Raw genomic sequence first — 13,126 nt, 5'->3', positions numbered from 1 at the left:
TGAAAGATACCCTTAAGAGAATGAAAATAACAGTCCATTGAGAGGATCATATGGTTCCTGAGTCTTTTCTTGTTGATATGATGTATCACGCTGATTGATTTGTGAATATTGAACCACGCTTGCATCCCAGGTATGAATCCCACTTGATCGTGATGGATAATCCTTTTAATGAACTGTTGGATTCTATTAGCAAGTATCTTGTTGAGGATTTTGGCATCCATATTCATTAGGGAAATCGGTCTGTAATTCTCCTTTTTGAGGAGGTCTTTGCCTGGTTTGGGGATCAAGGTAATATTGGCCTCATAGAATGAGTTTGGTAGCTTTCCTTCTGTTTCTATTTTTTGAAATAGCTTTAGGAGAATAGGTATTATTTCTTCTTTGAATGTTTGGTAGAATTCCCCAGGAAAACCATCCAGGCCTGGAGTTTTGTTATTTGGAAAACAGTGTGGAGGTCCCTTAAAAAGTTAAAAATTGAGCTACCCTATGATCCAGCCATTGCACTACTGGGTGTTTACCCCAAAGATACAGACGTAGTAAAGAGAAGGGCCATATGCACCCTAGCAGCAATGTCCACAATAGCTAAATCGTGGAAGGAGCCGAGATGCCCTTCAACAGATGACTGGATTAAGAAGTTGTGGTCCATATATACAATGGAATATTACTCAGCTATCAGAAAGACGAGTTCTCAACATTTGCTACAACATGGACGGCACTGGAGGAGATAATGCTAAGTGAAATAAGTCAAGCAGAGAAAGACAACTATCATATGATTTCTCTCATCTATGGAACATAAGAACTAGGATGATCAGTAGGGGAAGAAAGGGATAAAGAAAGGGGGGGTAATCAGAAGGGTAATGAAACATGAGAGACTATGGACTCTGAGAAACAAACTGAGGGCCTCAGAGGGGAGGGGGGTGGGGGAATGGGATAGGCTGGTGATGGGTAGTAAGGAGGACATGTATTGCATGGTGCACTGGGTGTTATATGCAACTAATGAATCATCGAGCTTTACATCGGAAACCGGGGATGTACTATATGGTGACTAACATAATAAAATAAAAAATCATTATAAATATTTAAAAAAAAGAAAATAACAGTCCAACTATTTGAAAAAAAATATTTTCACTTCATACATCCAACAAATGATTTGTATCCATACTATATAAAGAATTCTCAAAACTCTATTATAAAAGTATAGACCTAATATATGTAATTAGCAAAAGTTTAGACACTTCACCAAAGAAAATATATAGATTACAAATAACACATATGAAGAGGATCAACGTAATTAACCATTAGGGAAATGCAAATTAAAACCACAGTGAAATATCACTAAACACCTATTAGAATGTCATATATAAGAAGATGTGGTCCATATATACAGTGGAATATTACTCAACTATCAAAAAGAATGATTTCTCAACATTTGCTGCAACATGGATGGCACTGGAGGAGATAATGCTAAGTGAAATAAGTCAAGCAGAGAAGGACGTTTATAATATGGTTTCACTCATCTATGGAACATAAGAAGTAGGAAGATTGGTAGGAGAAGAAAGGGATAAAGAAAGTGGGGGGTAATCAGAAGGGAGAATGAAGCATGAGAGACTATGGACAGTGAGAAACAAACTGAGGGCTTCAGAGGGGAGGGGGTAGGGGAATGGGATAGGCTGGTGATGGGTAGTAAGGAGGGCATGTATTGCATGGCGCACTGGGTATTATACGCAACTAATGAATCATGGAACTTTACATCAGAAACCAGGGATGGAGGCGCCTGGGTGGCGCAGTTGTTAAGCGTCTGCCTTTGGCTCAGGGCATGATCCCGACGTTCTGGGATCGAGCCCCACATCAGGCTCCTCTGCTGGGAGCCTGCTTCTTCCTCTCACACTCCCGCTGCTGTGTTCCCTCTCTCACTGGCTCTCTCTCTGTCAAATAAATAAATAAAATCTTAAAAAAACAAAACAAAACAGGGATGTACTACATGGTGACTAACATAATATAATAAAAAATATTATTATAATAAAAAAAAAGAAAAAAAAAGAATGTCATATATATGGCACATTGTGGCAAAATAATGACATCCAAAGATGTTCACATCCTAACCCCCCAAACCTATGAATATATTGGCTATAGGACATGTGACTTTGCAGTTCTATTATTGAAGCAGAGTATAACCCCCCTGTCCCTTAGCTTCGGGTTTGGCCATGTGACTTGCTTCAGCCAATGGAATGTTAGTGAACATGAAGGGATCAAACTTCTAAATCATATTTGTGATTGCCTTACTTTCTTGGATCTCTGCCATCACCATGAAAAGAACTTACCCCTTCTAGCCTGCTAGTCTCTAAAAAGGATAATAGACTCATAGAGGAGAGCCCAACCTAGATTAGTCAATTTATCCATGAGGATAAATGTTTATTTTAAACCACTTAGTGTTTGGGTAGTTTGTTGTACAGAATGTTTGTACTTACTAAATAAAGGTGAGCAGGCAAGATTTTATGAAGGGGTATGATTTGGAGTAGAAAATAGTACATTATAGTTGAATCAGAAATATGTAATTGGAATTATGGCTTTACTTGCTATTTGACAATAAATAAGCTTTGAAAACACTCTTTGCCTTTGTTTCTTTGTTAAATTGGATGCTACCATAGAATTATGTAAGTATTATATGTGATGCAATATACTTAGAAAAGAGTGGGATCTTATATATAAGATGTATAACTTTATATTGTCAGGATTTGAAAAGAATAAAAAAGGCCTTTGGATCCCATTAATACTATTAATAAATAAGAGATAGTGAGGAACCAGGAGTTTATTGACTTAACTTCAAATTGGATTTCTGATTGACTCCCAGTGGAATGTCAGAACAAATCTTTGCTAATGCAAGGTAATGTGAAATCATTTCATACAACAATCATCTTAAAAAGCAAGATATCAAATCAATATAGATCAAGAGTATCAGGTCCTCTCATGAAGATGAAAGTATTGGCTAGTGGCAGTCACTGCCCAAGAACACAACACCTTGCTTTCTGACTCTGATGCTGCCATTAAGCGTATCAAAAATATTGGCTCTACTTAATGATGCATTTGAACAATATTTCCTTAGAATTTTATTAGATATTTCATAGAGGAAAATAAGCTCTATATTCTAAGTAGTTTTAAAATTTTAAGGCTAAACAAGTTTTGTCTTCCATATATTTACATGTTCAGGGCCTCTCCAGAAAATCAGGATAAAGGAACATGTCATATATAGCATACAAATTACTCATACCCATTGACCATGAAAACAATTTTTCTAAGGTCTATCATATGGTACTGTGTTTTAGAGAACATATTTAGATAAACGCTGGACTTATGCAAGTATCAGGTCAGAACTTGAGCCAAAAACTGGCTGGTTTTCTTAATAACCATAAAACACAAGAACATTCCTATAGGAAGATAAATTTAACCTATTACCATCATTGTGGAAAAAGATGATAGTCTATGTCATTAGTACTTAAAGAGAAATCAGAATAAATCTGATGAAGATTAAGCAGGGTCTTTAAAACTAAGAACTTTCAGTATAATGACGTCTATAATTTATTGGTCATCTCTCAGGTTCCAGACAGACTATAAGAAACACTATATATATTATTCCATCTATTACTCCCATGCCAACCCTGAAAAGTAGACATAATTATCCCTATTTTACACACAAGGAAATTCAGACAGAGCATTTATGAAACTCAGTAAATGGCACAGGGTGGGCAGTAGCAATTGCATTAACAATTTCTTCACTCATTGGCTCCTAAGCTTGGGTCTTTAAGTCCATCAAAGCGCAGTCATTCAGCTGCTTCTCCCAAACTTCACTAACTAACTGTGGTGATTCAAAATAAACACACAGACACACACATCACTCTTGGGTCTGTCAGCAATGGGAGGTAGCCCAGTGTTGATGAAGTAAAGCCATCAGTTGGTGCCAAGGAAAAAAATAGTCAACGTCCCTGAGTACAGGTGATGGGAAGATATTGCAAAGACAAAACATGGCACATCAGCTACCACATGGCTTCTTGGAATAATGCCTTTAATAGTGACCCTTCCAACCACAAGACATTCCTGGGTAGAAAGTCTTCTCTCATCTACAGCAGCTGTCTCAGGAAAGGCTTCGAGGTCCTTGCTGGTACTTCCCTCCATCCCTCCCTTAGCTCCAGTCCTTACCTCTCACCTTCTTATAGTCTCAGGAAAATATCTTTTTCCTTCTACCTGCATGCTTTTTGCCTCTTTTCCAAATGTTATCCCCTACTTACCAAATTAGTTCTCCTTTTCCCAAAGACAGAGAAGTTTAGTGTTCAAACTCTAGCAGAAGTTATTAGGAAGTAGTTTCAATTTAAAATGTCCATATTAGAAGCCCAATTATAATTTTTACTTCTTTAACTTCCTTAATGTGTATATGGAAACCCTTTACAATAATAATTGTATGTTCATCAGTATCTTTTTAGATTTTCAAAACAAATTGACAAAAGTTTAAATTTATCTATTCACTCTTTAGCACACAAAAAGTTATGAGAATTGTTTTATATAACATAATACAGTATAACATAACAATGCATAACAACAGCATAACAATACATAATAATAAATAACATAACATCATACCATGAAATACTGACTACATACTGCACATCAGACTCTGTTCTAACCAGTCTATGCTATTTTCCTATTGTGTGATATTGCTCTTTACTCTGTTTAGTGTTAAAAAAATTCAATTATATTCCATCGTATATATGAACCAAAACTTCTTAATCCAGTCATCTGTTGAAGGACATCTCAGCTCCTTCCACAATTTGGCTATTGTGGACATTGCTGCTATGAACATTGGGTGCATGAATACCCACCATTTGCATTGACATGGACGGGACTGAAGGGGATTATGCTAAGTGAAATAAGTCAAGCAGAGAAAGACAATTATCATATGATTTCACTCATACGTGGAGTATAAGGAATAGTGCAGAGGGTCATAGGGGAAGGGAGGGAAAACTGAATGGAAAGAAATCAGAGAGGAGGACAAACCATGAGATATTCTGGACTCTGGGAAACAAACTGAGGGTTACAGAAGGGAGAGGAGTGCAGGGATGGGGTAACCAGGTGATGGATATTAAGGAGGGCATGTGTTGTAATGAGCACTGGGTGTTATATGCAACTAATGAATCATTGAAAACTACATCAAAAACTAATGTTGGCTAACTGAACATAATAAAAAAGTTAAAATAAAAATTTTAAATTATAACCCATATAATATTTATAGTACCACATGTACTTTCTTCTAATTTGTATTTTGTTTGCTAACTCTTTCACCCTTTCATTTTTAAGTGCTTTCTTTCATTTGATTTACTATTATAATTATAAACAGCACATATGTATTGTTAGTTAACCCAATATTCAGTCTTTTTATTTTAGTGGCAGAATTCAATCCACTTAACACCAGGCATGATGAGTAATGTACTTGATTTTATATCTTCCATATGATACTTTCATATGATAAAGAGATATTTTTGGACAGCTCACAATGTGAGAGAAAGACATGATCACAAAGGAGGAAAGAAGGACACCTGGGTGGCTCAATCAGTTAAGCATCTGCCTTCACCTCAGGTCATGATCTCAGGGTCCTGAGATTGAGCCCTGCATCAGGATTTCTGCTTGGCAGCCAATCTGCTGCTCCCTCTCCCCCTGTGATCTCTTTTGTTTTTGCTCTCTCTCTAATAAATAAATAAACTCTTCAGGAAAAAAAAAAGAAAGAAAGAAGAAAGAAGACCCCAAAGGAAACAGAATAAACAAAAGTAAATTAGTAAATGAATAAACAAAGTACGTTCTCTAATTTTTTGGTGAAAAAAACTTAGATACAACAAAGATGTCATCAAAATGAATGATCAGAGAACTAAAAGAGATTTTACATACTAAGTATGATTGCTAGACGTTAAAAATAATTTTTAAAATTAAAAAAATCTACTTTTGTAAAAAGATAAAGGGCAAATATGAGGACAAGACAATCAATCCAAGAATTCCAACTTCTGATAAACAGAGCTGAACAAGGTCCTGAACCTTCATATTAAAAAGTTTATTTGTAGAGTTCCCAGAAAAGAATTATTTATTTTTTTTAAATTTGGACTTGTCATTTTAAACTTCCCAAACACAATGAACAAAGCCCCTGAAAGAAGAAAAATAGTCCTATCAAGAAAAAGTATCCTACTGGAATCAGACTTATTATCAGAAATACTGAATGCTATAATATAAAAGAGTAGTGATTTGAATGATCAGAATAAAAATAACTTTCATTATACTTTCTATACTTAGCTAAATAATTAGTATAGCATACTGATTGAATATAGCACATACTTATATTCAAAAATTTAGAAATTTTATTCTTCTTCTATTCTCGATTGGAAAGTTACTTGAGGAAGTACTCCAGCGAAACAAGAGACTGCATAATTCATTAGAAACATATGCAATCCATGAAAGAATGGATTTAACCCAGAAGAGTTACTAAGGGAAGTTTCAGGAAGACAGGTGTGAAGCAGGCTCAGGAAAAATGGATGTAAATTAGAGAAGGAATATGGAAGTTAATGGGAGACAGAAAGGTCTCTGACAGAAAGATAGTGGAATATGATAAAATAACTAAAGCTCATTAGAATCTGATAAACTTGGCAATATACTATGACAGACAATGGACTTAAAAAGATAAAAAAAGAAACTCCACTCAATTAAATGCATTGGAGGGTACAATATGGAATACTTATGCATTGAATTCTCTTATAAATCAGAATAATAAAATAATAATAAACCATCATATTATATCCACATCTGCATTTTAAAAGTTTTTTGGAAAAAGCATAGGACCTAAACTAATGTTATAAATAAAATGGAAAGTATTATCAACATTTTCTTAGAAATTACTGAACCAAGAAACACTGTCTATACTATTGGTGGGAAGAATTAGATGTCTGAGGATGTAGCTTGAAGCTGCAGAGGTGGCCAGTGGAGGAACTAAGAATGGCCTAAATATAATTAGAGAAAATAAACAAGAAAATGTGGGTAGGGGGAGTTAGAGCAAAATCATTGTTCATTATAGCAGAAAATCAATGGACTTTAATTTATTAAAAATAATTTAAATAGCCATATGAACATATTATTTATATATGTGTAAATAATCATCAATGATCCCCAGACTAATATATTTACAATTATTGCCCCTGAATAATCAGGGAATAAAGATCAGGAGCACTCAAAAAAGTAAGTTTATTTACATTATAAGAACTAAACTAAAAAATCCATTCTAACGCAAGGTGGATGCATTACCTTTAATTTAAAAAATTAGAACAAGATTATATAAACATAAAATTGTATGATTATTAGCTAAGACTGTAATGAGGAAACCTAGTATACTACTATCAACACAGTTGCTCAATCCATTAATCATTTTCTTCAGTCCTTCATCTCATACTCTCAGTCACCTAGTCCAATAAGACCTGCATCCTTGTATTCTCTTCAATCTAGCTCTCTAGCCAGTCTTTCTATCCTAGTTCAGGAACTCAACATGTCTTTTTTAGAATTCCCCTTTAGCTTTCTAATGGATTTCCCACTCACAGTTTTGGCCACCCAAGTCCTATCATCCAAAACTCAATTATAACCTAATTATTTTTGACATTCTAATCCTTTTGTGATGATTACAGTTAAAAATTACAGTGTAAGCATTTTGACACCACCCTCATATGAAAACATTTAATGAAAAGTTTGATTTTTAACAAAACAAGAAATAGTCCATAAATAAAAGAAACAATGGTTTTCTGACATTAGATATCAAGTTCCTCTGAGAGAGGGGGAAATAAAGGTGAGTACTAGCAGGAATCCAGAAGACACTGGCAGTTGAGGAAACATTTGGAAGCCTGGGGAGGCATGTTATCTATAATTTTCAGCATAGAGGAAGAGCTCTGGAGATCTGTAGATGGCACCTTTTGAATATCCAGCTAAATACTGATTAGCACATACATGTAAGGAAACTATCCAAGGCCATGTAAAATAATTACCATAAAAGAGTGGGGGAGCAATTCCCAAGGTTCATAAGGGCCAAAAATTTGAAACACTAACAGCTAGAGAGAGAGAAAAAAACCTCATAAATCATGAACCATCATGCAGAGTATTCAGATGGGTATTATTTCAGAAGGGGTACAAAATTATCCCTAAAACCAAAAGTTACTCTGACCCTGTATTGCAAAGCTCAAAAGTGAGCCTTTCAGGTTGCATAACTGCATCTCAGAACAAAGCTCAAAAATATTTACATGAAGACCAAGTATACAGCAACCAATGAAGTAAAATTCACAATGCCTGTAAACCAATAAAAATAACTGAGCATGCAGGAAAATATGACCCATGATGAAGAGAAAAATCAATCAATAGAAATAGATGTGGAAATTAGATGACAAAATTAGTAGACAATGATAACAAACCAGTTATATAACTATATTCTATATGCTCAGGAAGATAAAGAAATGCTTAAATATATAAAGACCTGAAAAATACAAAAACAATCCAAATCAAATTTCTGTGAATGAAAATACAATGTCTAAAATTTAAAATACACTGGATGGAATTAAAGGCACATTAGACATTTTAGGAGAAAAGAATAGTGATTTTAAAGAAATACAAATAGAAACTACTCAAAGTGAAACACTGAGGGTAAAGATACTGAAAATAAACCTTTCAGGAGAAATTGTGAGACAATTTCAAGTAGCGTAAAAAGTGTACAGTTGGAATTTCTGGGGAAAAAAGAAGGAAAATATTTAAAGAGAGAATGGTTGAAAATTTTCCAAACTGACAAAAATCATAATTTCATAAATTCAAGAAATTCAACAAACCTAAACCCAAGAACATGAAGAAAACTATAGCAAGATACATAATAATAAAATTTCTTAAAACCAGCAGAAAAAAAAAATCTTAAAAGCAACCAGAAATAAGACACATTATACACAGAAGAATAAATATGAGAATGATAACACACTTTTCATTGGCAATATACATGCCAGAAGATAGTAAAGTAACATCCCTAAAACACCAGTAGACTTCAATACTCTTTCAAAAATAAAGAATTTTTCAGATATACAAAACCTGAAGAAGTATTATCATCGGACCTGCATTTAAAGAAGTCCTTTAGACAGAAGACAAATGGATCTCCATGTATCTCCAGGAAGGAATGAAGAACAATAAAAATATTAAATGCATGGACAGAAAGACTACTTTCCTTAGATACTAAGTCTCTTTGAAAGATTATTTATATAATAAAGATTTATTTATATAATAAAAATGAATAAGCTGCTAATACAGCAACAACATACTTGAGTCTCAAAATAATTATGCTAAGCAAAAGAAGGCAGACCCTTCTTCCAAAACATGTGTGTTTATATAAAATATTCATTTATATAAAATTCTTATGAACATTCTTGCAAAAATCCTCAACAAAATATTACCACATCAAATCTAACAAAGCTTAAACAAAATTCTATACCAAAACCAACTGAGACTTATTCCAGGTATGGAAGGGTGGATCAACATTCAAAAAAATAATAATGCAGTCCATCATATCAACAGGCTAAGTAAAAAAAAAAAAACCCTATGATCATCAGCAGATTAAGGAGAAAGAATTGGGATGGAAGAAATAAATTATTTGTTTGCAGGATGATATGATCATTTATGCAAAAATCTCAAAACATACACACAGAGAACTAAAAAGTGTTTATAGCAATGTTACAGAATACAAGGTTAACATACAAATGTCAATTGCTTTCCTATGTATCATCAATAACTGATTGGCCTTTGAAATAAGGAACATGATATCTTTTTATATTAAAAGAATGAAGGAAGCATTTAGGTATAGACCTAACAATATATGTATAAGATCTACTTGAGGAAAACTACAGAAGTCCGATGTACAAGGTGTAAATAAATTGAGAAATGTTTTATATTCATAGATAAAAAGACTAATATTGTTAAGATGTAAATTCTTCCCAACATGATCTATAAATTCAATGTAATACCAATAAAATTGCAGCAAGTTATTTTGTGGATTTCAACAAACTAATTCTAACATTTATATATGAAAAGACAAAAGACCCGATAGTCAACACGATATTGAAGAACAAAGTTCGAGGACTGACACTGACCTCAACATTTACAGTAAGGGCGCCTGGGTAGCGCAGTCGCTAAGCGTCTGCCTTCGGCTCAGGGCGTGATCCTGGCGTTATGGGATCGAGCCCCACATCAGGCTCCTCCGCTATGAGCATGCTTCTTCCTCTCCCACTCCCCCTGCTTGTGTTCCCTCTCTCGCTGGCTGTCTCTATCTCTGTCAAATAAATAAATAAAATCTTAAAAAAAAAACATTTATGATAAAGCTATAATAATTAAGACAGTGTAGTATTAGTGTCTTATAGAAACACACACACATGTCAAAGCTCATCATATTGCACCCTTTAAATATGTGTACTTTCTTACAAGCCATTTATATTTTAACAGCAAAGCTGTAAGTACAAACATTGTAAAGCATATCAGCCGAATGGGGACAAGAAGCTGGCAGGGTACTGAAATCAAATATATATTATCCTTCAGAATTTGAGGGAAAAAAACACATTTACCTAATAGAAAACATTGGCACCTTGTAGGGTCTTTGAGTAGAATAATAATTTTACACATAATCTGTGAAAGAAATGGAAATGAAAAGAAGTTGAAACTCAGAGAAGTCAAGGGAGGTAGAACTGCAGAAGAAGCAACACTGATAAACCACTTTTATCTCTAACCCAGTTCCCTAGACTGGAGAAAAAAATCTGGAGAGCATTAAGGTGAAGTATGAAAGAGTGGGCAGTCACTAGAATGCCTGTAACTTAGAGGAATCTCTTGTGAGCAAAATAGGCTCTTAAAATGCCAAAGCTGAATGGAAAAATACTGCCAAGGACAAAGCAAGTAAACTGATTCTGACAGTATGGTGGCAGCCATGGATCTGATAAAAAAAATTAATGAAATACAACATACATCAATATTGTGAAATCATTCATGTTTCTTCTTTGTGTTTCATTCATGTTATTCTTGTCTCCCCAACTGAATTTTCAACTATTTCTGGTTAGATACTTTGTTTGCTTCTTAAGTTGATCTGTATTAGTGATTAGCAGCATTGTTTGTGGTAAGAGACAAAGTCAGGCTGAGTTCAGTATCCTTAGTGTTTTCCTTCAGAGAGAGGTTCTTGTAATCACTTCACATAAAGATGAAAGAATGAGAGGACACACTAGTGGAGAGAACAGTCTTGGGAACCAGAAAGACCAGGGTATCCAGTATTCCAATGCAATATTCGCCAGCTGAGGTGCTTGGAATGTAGTGAATGGTTACAAAAGAAAACAGACTCCATTCCAGATTGCTCAGATACTTTAATACAATTTAATTTATAGAATTTGGGCTAAGATAAGAAAACTCAAGGATGGTGAGGTAGTCAGAGACTACCAACATGTGGAAGTCATTACCACTTTGAAATATGAAGGAGCAAGAGAGGAATTATTATTAGAGTCCATTGAGCCCAAGTCACCAAGAGAAGCTGCCTGACAGGTGGTGAAGTTATAGAGATGAGAAGCCACTGCCAGAAACACAGCTGACAGTTAGAAGACAAGTTAAATAAATACCTCACACTCTGGTCTTCTCTTGTGCTTCTCATTAACCGTGCCAACTGGAAACTGGCAGGTGTCTGAGCTGAGGTGAGTTGGTCCACAGTGGCAAGGCTTCTAAGGCACAAAGCAAGTCAGGGAAGGGCAAAGAATGTGCGCATAGTGGATGGGGGTGGTGAACAATAAAAAAAACGCTTGCAGGGTGTGTTCTAATTTCTCTGACCTGGATTCTTCCATTTGTGGAGAATAGATCATAGCATCTACCTCACAGGCTTTTTATTAAGGATTAAATGATATTTTCAGTGTAGGTTTTGTAGAAATTGTGCAACAAACATTAGTTTCCCTCCTTTTCATACAGCATCAAGTACAGATGGTCACAAAGGAACTCTTCAGACTGTCTGAAAGAATCAAGCAGAACAGAAGCAAAGAAGCCTAAAGTCACAGATTGCATTATATAGAGAATTTCCCCTCCAGGTGTGAAACAAAGGGGGGCTCCCTGAGTATCAGGGCAAAGAGCAAGGGATAGCAGCTCAGCAATTGCAATCTGATGTGCATTTAAATATATAGCAACCAAATTCTCTCCAATCTTTCCAATTATTTTCTCACTCTAAAATAATGCATGGTGATTATTAAAAGTGGTGACTAAGCCATCCTAAATCAAAACACTTTCAAGAGTAAAGAAGAGTTAGCTCATGATGACTGATGTGTATCTCCACACAGTATGTTAAACTGGTTGCAAACAAGCTTAACAAAGAGCATATCAAGTCCTCACATTTGACAAGTGTAAGTAAAGCAATGTTTATTGGCATTTAATAACTGGAATCAAGTAGGTAGCTTGCAAGCCATTGCAATATGGCTATTTTCTCTCTCCGCAAGGGGGAGAGAGAAAACACCTCTGAGTCTTGCATGTTTATAATGTTTTCTGGCAGAAAAGGGAGAAAAGGAATCATTTCTCCAATTTGGGCTTTTGGTGAAATTCCACAGATTTTTGGTGAAAATCTACAGTTCCATTCAAGACATATTGTGAGTGTTTGGCCCACTTGTATTATGATCTCCCAAGAGACAAGTGAGTGGTGCTGCTAACTTTTGCTGCAGAATAGAATTACATTCTCTTCCTACTCAAAATATTTAGGGATGTCCTTTATTTCTAGCTTTTTTCCAGTCCAGATTTCTCTGCCTGATATAAATCATTCCAGAATTTGTCATGATAATGCATCTATTCATCCGTTCATAAATACTTTCTGGATGAATCGTTTTATCCCTAGAGACATAAAAATCAATAAGACATGGTTATTGATCTCAGATGAGGAGCTCTTAGTTTTATGGGAAGATAAGCCATGTAGATTAAGTTTGTCCAATGGTTACAGACACATTCAGCGTAGATATGAATACAAAGGAAATAGTGGTGAGTTTCACTCAGAGAAAGGCTGAAATGCTGCCTATCATCCATCCTCCTACTT

The sequence above is a fragment of the Ursus arctos genome, unplaced genomic scaffold (genome assembly GCF_023065955.2).
Source record: "Ursus arctos isolate Adak ecotype North America unplaced genomic scaffold, UrsArc2.0 scaffold_1, whole genome shotgun sequence".
In the NCBI taxonomy this organism is placed as follows: domain Eukaryota; kingdom Metazoa; phylum Chordata; class Mammalia; order Carnivora; family Ursidae; genus Ursus; species Ursus arctos.
The sequence above is the reverse complement of the archived record's forward strand: the minus strand, read 5'-3'. Positions refer to the sequence as shown.